Raw genomic sequence first — 20,890 nt, 5'->3', positions numbered from 1 at the left:
GGGCTTGCGTAACTCAGTGAAGCCATGAGCTATACCGTGCAGGGCCACCCAAGACGGACAGGTCATGACAGAGAGTTCTGACAAAATGTGGTCCACTGGAGAAGGAAATGGCAACCCATTCCAGTATCCTTGCCAAGAAAACCCCATGGACAATGTTAAAAGGCTAAAAGATATGACGCCGGAAGATGAGCCCCTCAGGTCGGAAGGTGTCCAATATGCTACTGGGGAAGAGCGGAGGGCAATTCCAAGTAGCTCCAGAAAGAGTGAAGCAGCTGGGCCAAAGCCGAAAGGACGTTCAGCTGTGGATGTATCTGGAAGCGAAAAGAAGGTCCGATGCTGTAAAGAACAATATTGTATAGGTACCTGGAATGTAAGATCTATGAACCAAGGCAAGCTGGATGTGGTCAAACATGAGATGACAAGACTGAACATCGACATCTTGGGAATCAGCGAACTGAAATGGACGGGAATGGGTGAATTTAATTCGGGTGACCATTATATCTACTACTGTGGGCAAGAAACCCTTAGAAGAAATGGAGTTGCACTCATAGTCAATAAGAGAGTGGGAAAGGCAGTAATGGGGTACAACCTCAAAAACGACAGAATGATCTCAGTGCGTATCCAAGGCAAACCATTCAATATCACAGTCATCCAAGTCTATGCCCCAACCACTGATGCTGAAGAAGCTGAGGTTGACCGCTTCTATGAGGACCTACAACACCTTCTAGAACTAGCACCAAAAAAAGATGTCCTTTTCATCATAGGGGATTGGAATGCTAAAGTAGGAATTCAAGGAGTAATCGGAATAACAGGCAAGTTTGGCCTTGGAGTACAAAATGAAGCAGGGCAAAGGCTAATAGAGTTCTGTCAAGAGAACAAGCTAGTCATAGCAAACACTCTTTTCGAACAACACAAGAGACGACTCTACACATGGACATCACCAGATGGTCAATACCGAAACCAGATTGATTATATACTTTGCAGCCAAAGATGGAGAAGCTCTATACAGACAGCAAAAACAAGACCAGGAGCTGACTGTGGCTCAGATCATGAGCTTCTTACTGCAAAATTTAGGCTTAAATTGAAGAATGTAGGGAAACCCACTAGACCACTCAGGTATGACTTAGATCATATTCCTTGTGAGTACACAGTGAAGGTGATGAATAGATTTAGAGGATTAGATTTGGTAGACAGAGTGCCTGAAGAACTATGGACGGAAGTCCGTAACATTGTACAGGAGGCAGCAACTAAAACCATCCCAAAGAAAAAGAAATGCAAGAAAGCAAAATGGCTGTCTAATGAGGCTTTACAAATAGCTGTGGAAAGAAGGAATGCGAAAAGCAAGGGTGAAAGGGAAAGATATAAGCAACTGAATGCAGATTTCCAGAGAATAGCAAGGAGAGATAAGAAGGCCTTCTTAAATGAACAATGCAAAGAAATCGAGGAAAACAATAGAATGGGGAAGACTAGAGATCTCTTCAAGAAAATTGGAGATATGAAAGGAACGTTTAGCGCAAAGATGGGCATGATAAAGGACAAAAAAGGCAGGGACCTAACAGAAGCAGAAGAGATTAAGAAGAGGTGGCAAGAATACACAGAAGAACTATACAAGAAAGATCTTAATGTCCCTGATGTCCACGCTGGTGTGATCACTGACCTTGAGCCAGACATCCTAGAGAGTGAAGTCAAGTGGGCCTTAGGAAGCATTGCTAACAACAAAGCTAGTGGAGATGACAGTATTCCAGCTGAGTTATTTAAAATACTAAAAGACGATGGTGTTAAAGTGCTGCACTCAATATGCCAGCAAGTTTGGAAAACGCAACAGTGGCCACGGGATTGGAAAAGGTCAGTTTATGTTCCAATTCCAAAGAAGGGCAATGCCAAAGAATGCTCAAACTATCGCACAATTGCACTCATTTCACATGCTAGCAAAGTTATGCTCAAAATCCTACAAGCTAGGCTTCAGCAATACATGAACCGAGAACTACCGGATGTACAAGCTGGGTTTCGAAGAGGCAGAGAAACTAGAGATCAAATCACCAACATTCGCTGGATCATGGAGAAAGCACGAGAGTTCCAGAAAAATATCTACTTCTGCTTCATTGACTATGCAAAAGCCTTTGATTGTGTGGATCACAACAAACTGTGGCAAATTCTTAAAGAGATGGGAGTACCAGACCACCTTACCTGTCTCCTGAGAAATCTGTATGCGGGCCAAGAAGCAACAGTTAGAACCGGTCATGGAACAACCGATTGGTTCAAAATAGGGAAAGGTGTACGACAAGGCTGTATACTGTCACCCTGCTTATTTAACCTATATGCAGAGTACATCATGAGAAATGCCAGGCTGGAAGAATCACAAGCCGGAATTAAGATTGCAGGGAGAATCATCAACAACCTCAGATATGCAGACGATACCACCCTAATGGCAGAAAGTGAAGAAGAACTAAAGAGCCTCTTGATGAGGGTGAAAGAAGAGAGTGCGAAAGCTGGCTTGAAACTCAACATTAAAAAAACTAAGATCATGGCATCCGGACCCATCAATTCCTGGCAAATAGAAGGGGTAGAAATGGAAGCAGTAACAGACTTCATTTATTTGGGCTCCAAGATCACCGCAGACGGAGACTGCAGCCATGAAATTAAAAGACGCTTGCTCCTTGGGAGGAAAGCCATGGCAAGCCTAGATAGCATATTAAAAAGCAGAGACGTCACCTTGCCGACAAAGATCCGCATAGTCAAAGCTATGGTTTTTCCAGTAGTAATGTATGGCTGTGAGAGCTGGACCATAAAGAAGGCAGAGCGCCGAAGAATTGATGCCTCTGAACTGTGGTGCTGGAGAAGACTCTTGAGAGTCCCCTGGACTGCTAGGAGGTCAAACCAGTCAACCTTAAAGGAAATCAACCCTGATTGCTCATTGGAAGGATCGATAATGAAGCTCAAGCTCAGATACTTTGGTCACCTAATGCGAAGAGAGATATCTTTGGAGAAGACCCTGATGCTGGGAAAGATTGAAGGCAAAAGGAGAAGAGGACGGCAGAGGATGAGATGGTTAGATAGCATCACTGAAGCAATGAGCATGAAACTGAGCAAACTCAGGGAGGCAGTGAAGGACCGGAAGGCCTGGCGCAATATGGTTCATGGGGTCACGAAGAGTCGGACACGACTTAACAACTAAACAACAACAACAACTCAGCACTGGATTGCAGCTTCAAGACATTAAAAACAAAGAAAATCTTCCCAAATAGCCAGTCTATTTACTTTATAATTAATCAAGTATAATTAAACATTATCTAGGTTAACTGAGAATAAGCATTGTTGATTTCAGTTGATGAGCATATGAAGAATTCCATGAGAAACTTTAAAAAAAATTGGTATCCAAAAAAAATATTTATTCACACCAAGGTCAGTAATAATTCCACCCATGTCAAATGCAGATAAGGAGAGCAAGACTTGCTGGCAACAGGATGCTGGTTACTTAGTAGTTTGCTGAATGTAAACATGCCTGTTCTTACAGCACTGTGATTTCTTCAAATGCTACAGATGGTCAGAACAGACAAGTACCACCTGAGATTTAAACAGACTGAGGTCACAAAAGCTTTGTCATCTGGGTAGCGCCCTAAGACAGATAGCTATTACCAGAGGTTAGAACTGATTATTTGTATAGACCTTTTCACATTAAGCTAGGAGACACCTAAAATGCCTCTACTACTCTAGATTGCTCACCATAACCTTTATAATCCTAAGAAACATGGAACAGAATATCAGAGACAATGCCTTCTTCCATATTGATTCATAAAGATTTCATACAGATCAGCCTGACCATTACAGACTTCATCATAGATCTTCCTAGCTATTCCATGACCTGTGAATATTTGTGCTTTCTGAAGCACCTTCCACATAAACATAAATCATAGCCACAATTCAGGTGCATGAGGAAAATTTTTCTGCAATAATCATTTTGGCATTTGCATGTTTTTAATGTTTCTATTAAGTCATAGCCACTAAATTAGTTCATGTTGTTCTTTCATACTGTATTTTATACAGGTTTTTTTTTTTTTTGCCTATTGCATTGCTTAAAGCTTCTAGATAGTATATACATAAATAATATGAAACGAAATAGAAATAAGAAAATAATCATTCTTATAAAACAAGTCAAAATCTACTGCTTTTGTGTCAAAAAGATACAATGTGAAGGGATATGCAGAAGCCTAAGCACATAATAACAGAAAAGTTTAACAAAACATGAAGATGAATTCAGTGAGCTAAACTCTCTTATGTAGCTTTAGAAAAGAACCACATGTCTAGTTTGCAACACAGCAGGTGCATTCTCATAGTTCACAGGAATAAAGTGAAACACTGACATTCCTCAGGAAAACTAAAAGCCAAGAGAAGTCCTTCATAAGTACATTAAAGGAGACAATGCTACTGAAATGGAAGAAAAAGTACAATTACTGTAAATTTTATTTTACTGGACCTCTGATCTTTTAAATGATAAGTAAATAAATATTAAGCTTTGAGTCCAGAATTGTATTTAGAAAAAGGGACAAAGATAATTAGGTTGGATTGTGATCTTTTTCATTGGTAGTTTGCACTCTTTTCTCATTCCATGGTAGATTTAACACTTAGTCTCTATTCAGATGGATTACTTTTTGATATCAGACTTAAAAAATGGTGAAAGATGTCAAATTGGCATCCATAACAAATGAATTTTCTCTTGGTCTGCAGAACAGCTGCAACAATGGCACAAACTTCTATAAATTCTCCCAATAGCTGACCCTCCACCCCCCCAAGTCCAGTGCTGGTGAGAAAAAAAAAATCATCTATGCTTTTGTTCTCCATGAAGGGTCCTATCCTTCTATTTTAGGTCACCACTGAAAAATGGTTCAAAAAGAAGACAGTGTCATTGTGAATCATTTCTACCATTCTGGTAGAAAAGCAATCTACAGATACTGACACTTCTACCTCCCTCCCTCCCTCTCTCTCTCTGTTTGTATTCTCTTTCTGTTGCCAAAGGAACACTCATGACAGTCTATATAATTTTTTAAAATATCATTTTAAAAATTATGATACAACACCACTGTTGCTACAATTCTGTGCATGAGAGTTCTTGAAAGCTTGTCCCAGTAAGCCCAATGACACTTACTTTTATAGAGAGAAGTGCAGGCACCCATTGTTAAACCATAGAAACAGAAGACAAAGTGCAGGAGTTCAATCACAAAATACAATCATTAAAACCACTCAGCCTGCAAGTTGGGATGGACTGGATTTGAATTTATTGGGTTCAGTAGGCTGCCCAATTCTCTAAGAGTCGTATAAGGAGTTATATGCCTCCTGGAATACTGAAGTTTAGCTGAGAAGCAAAAGAAGGAGAACTAGGCTCAGCTAGCCTTCACAATAATGTATTTGATTATTATACACAATAATGTATTTGATTATTATAAAACCCATAGACATGATGTCAGAGAATGATGGGGATTATAATTCAGCATATCTGGGGACATACTGACCTATTTATAGCTAAGAACAGAGGAAGAACATTCCAAATGGCAATCTTTCCCTCCATCTTGAGCAGTGGGGATCCCTGTGGTTACACAATATTGTTTCTTCAATCTTTTGGTCACATGAGGGCCCTTCACAAAAGCTTCATTTCCTCACCTTTGCTGAAGCACTAGAATTGCATCTCTTTTTGTGAAGGGGTGTTTGCTAATTCATGGAGCAGCAGAAGCTCTGGGAGCAGTACAGTTAGTGATTGGTCAGTTTGAATCAGAAACAGCAAATAGTGGTTGGCTGGCACTTTTGGTGCCCAGCTATTGGCCAGCTGTGACTGAGCAAAGATTGGTTGAAGGTGGTCCCTGAGAATTTGTGTCTTGCCAGCATTTAGATAACACTCTGCTGAAAGCATTTGAGATTTGCAGATAGAGAAGATTATGTGAAGAAACTATAGGTAGTTTAAAGTGCTTTGCGAATGACTGGCAAAATGAAAATGCTGATGGTGTGACAGACCTTTAAATCTTCAGGCACATTCCAGTCAATCGATAGATACAGTCAGATAAAATCAGAGGGTACTCTCATACCTCAGAGGAGCTATTTTAATCACTATTTCATTATCTGACATGGAACAGTGGGACAGAAATGGTAAGTAAATTGTTATTCTGCTAAACGTTAGATGGCAGATTTAATTTCTAAATGGTTTCAACCTTGCTTGATCTCCTATCCCACTATGGTTTTTATATGGAAGAAACAAACTTTCTTCCAGTTTTCCATATATTTATCTAAAGGAACTATTCAGGATTATTTACCAAACAATCCTGATCTGTTTTTGGAAATTTTGTAATTAATATTAAGCTAGTATTCTAGCACCACAGTAACAGAATACTTATTATTTAGCCATAATTCTGTTTACCTAACTTTACTGTGATTTTTGATGTATTGTTATACACAGAACAAGTTAGCAGATTAAATAGACAATGAAAACCTAAAATCCCAATCCCAGTATCAAAGAATAGCAGCAGCTTCCTAAAGCTTCCAACTGGATACATAGACTGCCATATTTGTGTTTGTTCCAGAAAACAGAGATCTGGACCCACTGCTTTTGATCTAGTTATGTTTCATGGAATCATAAAATATATGAGTTGTAAAGGACCAATAGATCATCTAACCTAACCCCCTGCTCAGAATCAGCTAAGAATCCACTAAGCATCCCTGAAAGATTGTCATCCACCCTTCATTTGAAAACTCCAACAATGGGGTCCTAAGCAGGCTAATGCTCTTACCTTCAGGAAATTCTTCGTAGCATTCATCCTGATTCTCCTTTCTTTTTATTTCAACCCACTAGACCTTGTTCTGCTCTGTCCTTTCTTGCACATGAGAGCCTTTTAGATACATCTAAACTGTTGTCAAATATCCTTAGTCTTTTCTTTTGTAAGCTAACCATGGCCAGATTCTCTAACCAATCCTCATATAGCTTGATTTCCACATCCCTTATTATTCTGGTAATGCTCCTCTGAATATACGTTCTCCAGCTTCTCCATGTCCTGTTTTACATACTGTGTCCAGAACTAGATGCAGGTCTGATCAGCACATGAAACTAGTTCTAATCTAGGGCCGCCCAAAATAATTCTTGTCATATTTTCTTTAGTACTTGCCCAATAATATATGTTGCATGAAATGTATTTAATATAATTTAGTGGTCAGGTCAAAGACCGTGGTGATAAATGACCTTGATTTTATTTTTAAGGGTGCCCTTTGTGACTGACAGGTGATCTTTCTTAAATCAGTATGATTTCAATTTGTCTTCTAATCTCTAAGTGTAGAGTACATACTTTAGCAGAAGTCATAACTCCAAAAACACCTATATGCAACTATATGAGCAAAAGAGTTGTTTGAGGTTATTTCTACCAGAATGCAAAATAAGACAATGTCTTCAGGCAGCAGATGCTGGAGGGCAGCACTAGCAGAACTATTAGGCTACTCTTCCTGCACCATGGATGTTTTCCATCTGGTTTCGTCCAGTTCCCAGAAACTTGTTGATAAATTGACAACCTGAGAGTGAAACTTAGCATACCCTCCAGAGAAAAAGGGCCCAGCCTGGCTTTAGCTTACCTTAATTCAGGGGTGGCAGCATTCCTCCATGCTTGCTTTTGTTTATAGAAGGACCCAGCTCCAGGGCCAATGGGAGGGAGAACCAAAATTAGCTGGGGATGTAACTTCATCAAGTGCATACAAAAGCAGTAGTGCTTGGAACTGGCAATGGCACGTGCAGTGGACCCACAAAGCCAGCAGGGGCACACTGTGCTGGCCTGGCCCTGCATCTCTTCTCAGAGTTCAACAATGGAACCAAGTAAACTTTCTGCCCATAAGCCTAACTCTGATCTGCATCCCACTCCTCCAACTTTGAGAGCTGCAAATTACACCCTCTCCTTGAGGGCAAATTACACCCTCTCCTCTCCTTTAGTGACTGCAATCCATTCCTTAAATTGGAAGTGAAATGGTTGCTAAGTGAACACGTGACTGAGAAAGAGAGATGCTATGAAGATCATGGGTTGCTGCTGTCTCATTTAGATAAAGTTCTCTTGGGCAGCTACACCAGCATTACTCTCACTCCAGCATGTGTTGTTGTCAGGTGAGGAAATTTGGTCTTAAGTGCGTGCATTGGTCAGAAAATGAATTTTTTTTGTTACTGTTGTATTTACGAATGGTTGCTAAATGAGGTAGCCACTAAACAAGGAGTGGCTGTATTATCAGAACCCTGACTTGCCTAACTCAGAGAAAATATTAGAGGACAAAGTAATTAGGGGTGTCCACAGAGGGGTCAACCATATCAAAATGGCATGGCAACCGGGTGATCAAAGCCCTGCCATTTTTTACAATGCATAGGATACACTTTTAAAAGTGGCAAGGTTCAAGAGCGCAGTCACACCTGCCACTTTAACACTTGCCTTTCTGTGTCCTGAGCTTCTTAAACTAGTGTAGCGTAGTAGAGGAACTCATTCCATCAAATATCAGCCCAGTTAGCTTCTTGAACCTGCATCGTCTTGTCTTTGGTCCCAGAGAAGAAAAAGTCATGAGCCCACTTTCAACTTTAGATCTGTAAGATTATTTTGAAAAACATGCCAAAGTTTATGTTTCTTGTGGAAAGTATAAAAAGGTTAATAAGCAAACTCACTTAAGTTACTAGTAGAGAACAGAAAAAACAAAACAAAAACAAACAAAAAACCAGAAGAAAGTTAGGTTTCAGAGCTTGGTCATAACTAAACAATGACTAAATTATGGAGTTCCCAGTGTGATATTATGAGAATCACTATGTCATAAATATTTCCCTTAGTTTCTGCCAGACTCCTTTATTCCCTTGAAGTTTCATTTATTTATGTGGTAGATAGATAATTTTAATTATTACAAATTAAGTAAATGGCATAATCAGCATAATCGTTTTAAAAAGCTTCTCTTGGGCCTCATTTTCTTATGAAATGAAAATGGCAGGTGCCTACATGCCATTGCTTTGTGGGGAGGGTTTCTGTATGCCCACCTTCTCAGAAGATGTACAGAGCCAGGAAGATGACCTTGACAGAGATAGGCCTGTTACCAAAGCAACAAGGAGAAAAACATGGCTTAAGTCCAAAACCAGCAGAAAATACCTGTAAGTGACTCAGACACACACCTCCCTAATTCACATGGGTATAAGAAGGGAAAGAAGGTACAGCATGATCAGACTTGCAAGATTCTGTTATTATAGCCACACTCAATAAAAGTAGTTTTAGCAGTTCTGTGGAATTGATTCTGGGTCTGCTCTACCTGATGGGGCTAACAGAAAAAAACAGAACGATAAGCTGACAATAAAAGAAGTGGGGGGGAGGTCATGAGTTAGCAGAGGTAGCACAGACCATCCTTCTAAAGCACAAAATGGGTGTTTGTGACTGGCCACACCCACCATGGCAGCCATTTTGTACAAGCATCCAGGATAAGCCTTCAAAATTCCACATGTACATAATAGCCCCCAAAGCTTGAGAATCCTTGCCTTAACATTTTTTCTCAGGGAAAGTTAGTTATTTTCTGATTTTCAGTCAATGAATGGAATACACACATTCTATTCATTTATTACTATAATGTATAGTATATAGTATAATACATTTATTATAATGTAAATCCCAATATACATCAATCATTTCTGCCCAGGTTGAAGTGAATCAGGTTGGCTCTAGGTTGAATGCATTCTAAGTGGATTTTTAAGCAGAATATTCATATATCTTTCCTAGTCTAGAAAGGAATTTGAGTCAGGCAGGGACTACTCTTCAGGAAGATGCATAGTCCAGATCTACCTACTGTACATGTACGAGAGCCTCTCCACTTTACTTTGTATTAGTTAGGTCCAGCGGTGGCCAACACACTCTAAGGATTCAGACAAACTAAAACAGGTTCAGGCAAGGGCAACAAGAATGATCAGGGGACTAGAAACTAAGGCTATGAAGAAAGATTGGAGAAGCTGCCCAGGTTTTGCATTAAGCAGAGAAGAGAAAAGCGAGATAGCACTTCTTAAGTACCTGAAAAGATGACACTCAGAAGACAATCAAAGGCTATTCTCTACAATCCTAGAAGATGTGATATAAATGGTTTAAGTTACAGGAAGAAGATTCTTACCTGTAAGGACTGAAGCTGACAAGACAGGAATTACATAGGCAAGCAGGCAGGCAGGCAAGCAGGCAGACAGACAATAATGTAGCTGAACTACAGTAATGAAAATGTGGCTTATTCCCTGCAGGAAAAATCACTTGCATAAAAGGAAACAAAATGAACTTTAGACAGTGAGCAGCATGTGAATTGGGTCTACAGTTAATGCTTTATAGTACCCAACAAGCAATAATAAATAACCTAATAAAAAGTGCCTCATTCCTGTTTCGATTTTCACAGAAGTCATTCCCTGTACCAATCCCAATCCTATCAGATAAGAGATGAATCAAACAGTAAACATCAAGGATATCAGCAGTATAAAACTAGCAATATGAGAAGCCTGGCCCAAAAACATCTTTATTAGACTCTCTGTATACTTGATTATATTTTGTAAATTCCAAATTTAAAAAAAAACACCTTCAGTTACGGAATTATCATGCAGGGCTAAAATCATGTGTGCTTCTGAAGTTGTTTATCTTTAAAAAATACCATTACTTTGGGGGAATTAAAAAAAACCAAGAAATAAATCAGACCTACCATTTCACAAAAAAGGCATCTGTGAGAGAGCGCTCTAATTGATATTGGGTAAAAGTCAGCACTAGCTGAAGAGCCGCTGAAGCCATTTAACTGCAGTGAAATAGTACTGGGTGAGCTCCTAAATTCAGCAGTAATTGCTTTAATTGGTACCTCCAAAAAAAAAAAAAATGTCTGTGGCACCCCACTTACATAATTTGATGGCTTTCAGGGTCAACTAAGGCAGTCAGCCATAAGACAAGGAAATAGCATCTAATGACTTCCATTTGTTTTATTATATTCCTCCTGAAAATGGTCTGTATGATGAACAGAAGGTGCCAGAAAGTCTGCTATAGTTTGCCTCATCGTATCAAATAATTCAAAAGGGGAATAATTAAAAGAGCCAGTGTAGTATAGTGGCTAAGAAATTGGACTAAGGCCAAGGAGACCCAGGTTCTAGTCTACTCTTGGCTATGAAAGGTTATGTACTGCGTTAGTCTTTCTCACTCAGCTACCTATCTCTTTGGTTTGTTGGTGAAGGTGAAACTGGAGGAGAGAATGCGATGTATCCTCTGTTGAGCTTCTGGAAGAAAAGGGAGATTTAAGTCAAAGCAGACAATGATGGATGGATGGACGGACAATTAATAAAGGATTACACCACTTCTTAGAATTTAGTTTATTTAACATTCTTTTATCACACCTTTCTATATCAAAGGCACTCAAAACTGCCATTGAGATAATTAAGAAGAGAAATAAAAATGCAGCCTATGATTAAAAACTATAAAGTTTACATTCAGAGTATTACAGCCAATTCTAAGACATCTCAATGCAGCCAGCAAAAGCAAAGGGAAAGGGGCAAGTTTTCACCTTATGCCACTGAAAAGACTGCTTTCATGAGGAGACCAGACCGGCTTCTGTAGGCCAGGGTTCCTCAACCTTGGCAGCTTTAAGACGGGTGGACTTCAACTCCCAGAATTCCCCAGCCAGCCTTGCTGGCTGGGGAATTCTGGGAATTGAAGTCCACCCGTCTTAAAGCTGCCAAGGTTGAGGAACCCTGCTGTAGATGGTACTGTTACTTGGATGGAAGCCTTCCCAACTGTTCTTCCAGGTTAGGCAGATTCACCCAGGTGCAGACAAAGAAGCAAATGTCCCATTCATAAGTATCAATCAAATCTGAAAAGGTTTAACATGAAATGTGGCAGATTAGGAAAAGGAACATTCAAGTCCCTTTGCCCAAAAAATCTGAAATACCAGCAGATAGATTATTAAACCAACAAATTAATAAATAGCATTCCCCCTGAGATCCAGATAGCCCTGATCTTGTCTGCCTTTTATAAGGCTTTAAAGACCTGGTTTTCTCCCAAGCATTGGGTCAGAATTATTTGTGAACCTGCCTAGGATGACTGTTTTGATGGTTGGATTGCCTTTCTTGGAATGTTCTCTTACATTTTATGTTTGTTTATTTTTTCAGTATTTTGTTGTTTTAATTGTATGCCACCCTGAGATTTCTGACAGAGCAGTTATATGAATCTTCTTCTTCCCCCTCCTCTCCTCCTCCTCCTCCAGCATTAACAGAAGTTAAAAGAAGTTTCAGCCAGCAAGCACTTATAAAAAATTGTAGATATTATACAGTAGGTCAAGAACAATGAAATTCTTGTGCATATTGAACAAGAGTTTCTTCACATATTTCTTTTTCTTCCATGTCCATTTTTCCCCAGAATTCACTCCTGACACTAACAAAAATCATCTCAGAACCATTGTTGTGTCCTTCATTAATTCTTTCAAACTTTCATCGTAAACAATCAAATCACTGATACTTTTAAATGTAGATCCCTTCCTCTGTCATGAATACATATCAATAGAGTTACTTAAATAACATATTTAAAACAGATATTTTTCTAAGCGGTACTCATCAGACAAATGCCACTTTCATTCATTTTCGGGACTCTGTATGGCCCAATCAGTTTTTCTGTACTATCTCATCTTTAGCCCTTTTATTCATAATTAACCTTCATTATTCATAATTACACCTTCATTTCCGTACATGTATTCATCAACTCTGTTCCACAAGATCAGACCATCTTCATCCAGATCTATTAGTTCTTCCCCTTTCTTTCAGTTTCACAGATGCACCACACTTTTTTTATTTTCATTTTATTCATGTCATTCATTAATTCATGTCATTTACCATTTAATTCATGTTCTTTACTATTTACTCTTATTTTCCAAGTTGTAATCTTCACATGCAATGGTCTTCAGTACTGACCTTTGCTTCTCATCATGGCTTTAATCAATCAGAGCTTTCATATCATGCTGTTTGGTAACTGGAGAAGAGAGTAGAATAAATTTCTAGCCTTAGTTGTACCAGTGCCACATGTTGCATTCTCTGCCAACATAAGGACAGTATTGGTTGGCACATTTTGGAAAGTATGCCACAAGTGCAACCAGAGCCCAGTTTTATCCCAAGCATGCTCACACTATTCTGCACAAGCTAAGGTCTCTTATCTAGTTATTATCTTGCAAGACAACGTACTGTTGCCTGCATCCAACAAACTAGCAGATATATAACAGAACCATAGATTTAGAAGTGACCATTAGGCTATTGAGTCCAATCTCCTACGCAGTGCAGGGATCCAAATTAAGACAGTCGACTGTCTAGCCTCTGCTTGAAAATACCCAGCTCACCACCTTTCTTGATAATTGATTCCACTGTGAAGATCTTCCTAATATTCATCCAGACTCTTCCTTCCAGTATCTTCAGACAGTTATTCCATGCCCTACATTTTGGAAAAATAGAGGCTTGGAACTTCTTTCCTGTGACACCCATTTAGGCATTTAAATAGTGCTATAATATCCCCCCACTTCCCCCAATTATCTTTTCTCAAGACTAAACATACCCAGTTCCCTCAGCTTTTCCTCATAAGACTTAGCTTCCAGTCTTCTGATCATTCTTGTTTTGCTTCTTGGCACCTGTTACAGTTCTCTTGTATCTTTCTTAAAATGTATTCCCAAGATATGGTGTCTGACCAATGCAAAATATAATAAAACTGTTAACCCCCCTGACTTGGAAACTTTTTTCTATTAATAGAACCTAAAATTGCAGTTTATTTTTTTGACAGCTACCATATTCTGCTGACTCATTTTCAGTTTGTCATCAATTCCCATTCCAAGACTTTTCATACTAGGTATCTTACAGCTTATAACTGTCCATTGGAGTTTTTTTTCCTTAAGTGAAAATATGCCTAAGTTATATTCAGGTAAGAATATATAAGATAGGTTGCATAGGAAAAGGTATATACTAGGGAAAGTTGCATAGAATAAAAGCTATCCTGGATATAGTCACATTTGTCATCTATAAAAAGACCTCTGCAACATCTGTATGAGAGCCAGAGTGGTATAGTGATTAAGGCATCAGGCTAGAAACTTGGGGACTGTGAATTCTAGCCCCACCTTAGGGGCTGGGTGACTTTGGGCCAGTCACTCTCTCTCAGCCCCAGGAAGGAGGCAATGGCAAACCACTTCCAAAAACTTCGTAAAGAAAACTGCAGGGACATGTCCAGGCAGTCTCCAGGAGTCAACACTGACTCAAAGGTGCGCACACACACACAAATCTGTATAACAGCAGCTGAAGATTTTTCCAGAAATGTATGAAACTCTTAAACAGGTTTGTGAAGTCATTTGGATGAAAGTATAATTTATTCCCTTGTGATTTATAGATGAATAGGTTCTTCAATAATATACTGGATAAGGTATGACATTCTTCTATTCAATGTGACAAATACAATGTGAAGGTCAGAAATATGGTAGTTAAAGCCACGCACAGTACTACAATTACATGTCTTTATTATGTAACATGAAAACAGAAAAACATCCCATTCACACACAGGTACCCAGGACTGCTTTGAAATTCAAGTCTTGTCAGCCTGGATGCAAAATAGATCCAATTTTTTTCATCCCTACCCTTGGGCTAATGGACTAATAGCAGAACCATGCTACTGTGAAGATGTTTTATGGGTATGTGCTAGGCTGGCTTTACTTTAAACTTTGCACATTGAGTAAAATAAATTTGCTATATATGAAATGGTAACTCACTCAGTTCTTTGGTCTGCAAACAGACTATAAAATTTAGATATGGGCTTCAATAAAGATTTTTAATGCATAATTGCTTCTTATTAGCCGTGTTGAAAGTTAAGTAAGCAGAAGGTGCCTGCATTAGAATTCTTTTTAAAAAATAAAATTTTAATCCTAAATGATGAAAGTATAAATAATCTTTCTTTTTTTTTTTTTACTTTAAGCATCTAATCATAACTTTTTTCTTCTTTGGTTGAAGCGTCTTTTCCTTGCCTGCAGCCATAAAAGTGAAGGAACTGAACTGAAGCTTTGCAAAGAAACAGGTTAACTATTTTCCCCAAAAACATTTCCATGATTTAAACTGTTTGAAATTGCTATTAGCCATGGAAGGAAAAAAAAAAAAAGACAGATACTATATTTCTGTCCAGAAACAAGAGCACAGTAGCAGTTTGAGGAGAGGTTAGACAAGATAAAGGATTGGGAGAAACAATTATTAGTCCTCCTCCAACACTGTGGTTCTAGTCAAAAGTTGCCTCATTGTATATTACATATACAATGTATACATTAAGCAAAAACATTGGAATAACTTATCATCTACAAGTTCCCATAGTTCCCGTAGCATGCCTATTTAGAATTCTGCAAAATTATTCCACTTAATTTAGTGGGTCAGTCAGCAGAAAATGCCAATGTTTATAGCAGCGCTACACAGTTAGGTCCGATTTGAAAAGTCTTATGTCAGAATTCTCACAACAGTGCCACCTTGGCTCATCTCACAGTCTTGTGTATTACAATGTGATCTGGCTGAGATGTGACCGGAGGGAAACAGGCAATGAGGCAGCCATTCTGGCCAATGTACAGGAGATTCTAAAAATGGCAACTTAGCGAGAACTAGACTTCATCACAATGTCATTTCATCATGATTTCCTTCACTGAGTTGCTTAACTAGAGGTAGTCATGCTATCTTAAAATGCTTTCTTCCTTTCTCTAAAGCATCAGTAAAATCTTCTAGGCTATTATCTAGAAGATTAAACTCTACATGTTGATTCAGAAATTGTTCAGAGGAGAGTACATATGCTGGAGATCACAAACCCCAAAACTCAGTCCTTAAATTACTTGGGGCACTACACCAGATATAAGCCATCCTATATATAAAATTATTAAAGTTATTTTCTTCTGAAAAACAACATTCTTCTACAAGTAGAAAGCACCATTTTATAGTTACATAATCAATCCAAGATCAACTGCAAAAAAGGAATTAGCTTCTGTGGGGAATCGCATATAGCTGCTGAGACAAGAATCCTGACAATCTCATACATTTCCAGAACAAAGTACAATCTCATTCTGCCTCTAAACAGTCCAGCACTCCTTTTCCAGATCTGTACAGATAGTCTTTGACTTATGGCCATTCATTTAACAACTGTTTGAAGTTACGACGGTGCTGAAAAAAGTGACTTACGACCAGTCTTTACACTTATTACTGCTGCAGCATCCCCACGGTCACGCATTCAAAATTTGGGCACTTGGCAACTGGCATGTATTTACAATGGTTGCAGCATCTTGGGGTCATGTGATCAGCATTTGCGACCTTCCCAAGGGGCTTCCAACAATCAAAGTCAATGTGGGAAGCCAGATTTGCTTAATGACCATGTGAAAAAAGCAATAAAAGCAATAAAATCAGGCGTGACTCACTTAACAACTGCATCACTTGACGATAGAAGTTTCCATCCCAGTTGTGGTTGTAAGTCGAGGACTACCTGTAATAAATACCAAAAATAACATTTTCAGAATGAAAATCCGCTCTACGAAGTAGACAGTACAGTAATTAATTTACAGTAATGGGACTACCAGATCTGGTAGATGACAGGGCAGCCACTATAAGCAGCAAAAAGTTAACATTCTTTACCATTTCTTTGCCACCATCTAGTGGTTGTCCAGATTTTGCCTCCCCAGATCTGGTAGCTTTACACACATTTCTACTCACCACTATCCATGCTGACTATCACTGCTGGGAACTGAAATTCAATTGCATCTACAACACTACATATTACCCTTTACACCTCTACACTGGTAGCTGTCCAAATGCAGGCTACAATAAAGGGGAAATTGCCGTTTGCTACATTCCCGCTCAAGAAAGAAACGTCTTCTTCATTTTAATTCAAATGTGACTTGATGAAAATTAAGGCATAAGGAAAATTGTGACCAAAATGATTCAAAATGAGCTTGATGTCATGTTTTAAATGCTATAATAGTTATACGTAAGTAGTTATACATAAGTGTTACACTATTTAGTTCTATTAATAGTCAAACTTACTATAAGCATTCATTTAAGAAACAAGTTTAATGACCTCAAGCTTTAAATAAAATACAAAAATTCATTCTTTGCCATTCAGAAATATTTTTCATCTTGTATTCAAAGACAAATTGATTACCACACTATTTTAAATACATTTCATTGTCAAATTCTGGCACAGACAGTCATTTTTGGAAATGATTTTTCTGTAATTTAGATTACAGACAGTCCCCTACTTGCAAACTTTCATGTTGCGAACTTTCACCGATACGAACAGGACGGACCTGGAAGTCAGAACCAGAAGTTGGGCCAGAAGTTCGAACCGGAAGTCAGGAGGACATGGGAAAGGGTTAGTTTGCAACGCACCACAAACTAACCCTTTCCCACCTTCCCTCGCATTCCGTTTGTATTTGAGGTTTGCATTGGAGTTGGAGTTCCCAGAAAGGGTTAGTTTATGCAGCGTGCTCCATTGCCGGGTGAGGCAGGAGAGGGGGTGGTGGAAAAGAACAGGGGAGAGGGGATGGAGGTCTCCTGCCTCACCCGGCAGGAGAAATGCCACGCCCCACCAATTCATCTTTCGCTCCCCTCTCCTTCGCTACCACCCCCTCTCCTACATCAGCTGGCGACACATTGGCAGCAGAAGATAGGGCTCCTCTGCCCACACCGCTGCCCTGCCTCCTGCCTCCACCTCTTTTTTTTTTTTACTTTTTACTTGATTGGACTTATGAACAACAAGCACTTATGAACGGCCTCTTGGAACGTAACCTGTTCGTAAGTAGGGGACTGTCTGTATGTCATTTAGAATAATCACTAGAAGTTTTAAAAATTATATAGCCTCTAAAAAGCTCATCTGACAAGGAAATATGAAAGAGCTATCAATTATACAGCAGAATATCAATAATGCTCCTGGAATTCTTATTTGTATGATGTTTTTGCTGGACCGATACCTTTGCATATCTGTTGGTACACCATCCAGCAACTTCAGTGCTGGTCCCCTTGGTTCTGTTTATACTCACCACTCCATTCAACCCCACCCCATTTTGAGCTTAAAAGCCTCTCATCTCCAGTTAGAACTTAGTTGCTGTCTCCCCAGTACAGTTCTAAGCATCTACATTGGACATTGCTTTGTGAGTGATGTAATATGGTAGCTGATGATTTCAAATGGAAATGGTAGGCAGAGAATATACAGAATAAAAACGCACGACACTAAGCAATATCCTGATCAAAAGGCTAGTCATTTCGTTCTGACCATCCCACTTTCTCATTCTTACTAACCACTAGTTTTAAGAAGCCAATGACAAAGTAACCAAATGGTAAAACCTTTTTAAGTATAGATTTATCTTGTTTGGGCAGCAGTTAAAAAGATTTTTTTACTCCAGTAGAAAGACTGGAGTGTATAATACCTGATTTAAAACATTATTAAACAGTATTCAAGTCTTAAACAACAGAAGAATCTTGGGAAAAGAAGTAAGGGTTAAAGATGTGAATGTGATACTAAATTATATCTCTGAAATTTGTAACATTCTAAATATAGTTTATCATGGATGGGTAGCGGCTAAGAATGCTTATTCCAATGGAAAGCCTCTAGCACAGTGTTTTTCAACCAAAGTTGCCAAGACTGAAAAACACTGCTTTAGTGTATCTGATTTAAAATCCAGGACTGATAACATGTGCACATATGAATTACATTTTTGTATTGTGGAAAGTCTAATCAATATGATTATGTACAATCAAGGCTGAATTTGTTGTTTAACACTTGAACTTCATTCTATATAGTTATATCCTAAAACGTATTTATTTTTTTTTAAATGTAAGCATGAGATTATATCAAAGATTTGGCAAACCATGAATTTAAGATGAATGTGAAGAAAAGTCTTTAAATACTCACTACTACCAAATGGTAGGCAAGATATAACAGATATTTTAATAGCGGCCAAAATTATTTGGACCTTATCCTGGGGGACTCAGGTTCCGACAGGGACTCAGATATATTGGAAAAGATCCATCATTGATATATAATTTTTGAAACCTAAGTATCTAAGAAAGGATTTTTAACATAAGTGCTGCATTGACAAAATAATGAACTCTATTCTTCTTAAAGCTTATTTTCACAGCCATGTAGCTGTGATTTAATACTGCAATCAGATAAGCCACAACAGGCAGGCAAGGCAGAAGTTTACTGTACCTTACATTTGAATCTTACACCAAGAACCTTGTTATCAATCAAAAGTGCACACCAGCATTAGACTTTATTGTGCAGCTTTCTTAGAACAAACTAACAAGGCATATATCATGTTGCAAATAATGACATGGCATAACCACAATATAGTATGGCTCTCTCCAGAATAATAAAAATGCACCTCTGTATTATTTCTAAATAAAAATGTAATCTCTGTCTGGATCTGCAAAATAGAGATTATGTGTATAATTTATTTCAATTGGCAAATATTTGATGTCATGCTTTCTGTTTTGCTAAGCTGGATGAAAATATCTGTACCTTTGATAACAATAAAGAAAATACAGTTTCCAAGCCAAGCTATTAAATTGATAAGAACTTGCTAGTCTGGAGTTAGCAGACATCTGGCAAAAAGAAGATATGTCTTCCCTTTTGTCCTCATGACCTCTGTCCAGCAGGCATAGCTTTAAAATCAAATATTGTCTCGTTTTTTTGAGTATTTTCTTTTGTTTTGTTTTGTTTCATACAGTAGTCATTCAAACCTTTGTGTATTGTGACCTTGCAAATTGTCTGTTTCTTTCTTTCCCTCGTCTGTTGACAGACTCGGCAGCTTAGATTTACATTATTTAATTTATTTCCTGATTCCAGCAATTGGCTTCAATCCAGCCCTTTTAAATCTATGATCACAGTGGTCTGTAGATCACATCATACATTTCTATGGTGAAATTTGAAAAAACACATCGTCATCAGTTCTATATTGTAGCTAGCATATGTTCTGAAACATAAAGATTTGTTGGAAAAATATTGCAATTAAAAAAAACAGTCTTTCTGATGCTGGAAAAAGTAATTTCATATACATGTAGGCCTAAGTACATTTTTTTGCAGTTTTCAGTGTAATTTTTGCCAAGGAAGTTAAACAGTTAGCATGTCCTCCTTCCCATCTACCCCCAGTTTGTCCTCCTTTCCAATTTTCTGCAGCTTCCTTTGCCTGTTAAGATATCTGGTAAGCCCTAACCCTAATCTAGTCCAGCATTCTGCTTCCACAGTAGGCAAAGGGAAGCCCACAAGCATAGCAGATGTGCAGTGCTACCTTCCTATTCTTGTTGTGTTATCTATTTCATATATTCTTTTAAATTTTCATTTGTATTATCTTCTTCCTTTATATAATAAAAATAATTTAAACTTTTTTAAAAGAAAAAGGAATGGTGATATATAAAAAAGTTGTAAAATCTCCTGTAAGTGAAGCTTGATGTTGAAACAAAATGGAAGTTGTTTGCCATTACCTTCTGGGTTATTTTCTCAACTTCCCAATGTATCCTACAGCCTGATATTTTCCCAGGGTCTTCCATCTAAATACTAGCTAAGTCTCACCTTGCTTCACTTTAAAAAAAAACTAGCCAGGTTCATTGCATGATATATCTACACACAGACTTTTTGGGAATAGTGATACTTTATTTTAAATAATCATACTGGACAGGATTAGATTATGCTACTGTTGACATGAAGAAGCTATCAGAAATTATAGTTTAAAGCTGCAACTGTGACAATTTTTCATTGAAATTTTGCAAGTCACCATACTGCATTATAACTGTCTTCTTAGAAATATTTCAAGACATACTTCTTGTACTGAATTTCTTAATAATATAGCTACAAAATGTTTTTAGCTATTTAGCTAG

This window comes from Python bivittatus, unplaced genomic scaffold, assembly GCF_059951505.1.
Source record: "Python bivittatus isolate LINGU-HERP-01145 unplaced genomic scaffold, Pbiv_v1 ctg000610_np1212, whole genome shotgun sequence".
Taxonomy (NCBI): Eukaryota; Metazoa; Chordata; class Lepidosauria; order Squamata; family Pythonidae; genus Python; species Python bivittatus.
The sequence above is the reverse complement of the archived record's forward strand: the minus strand, read 5'-3'. Positions refer to the sequence as shown.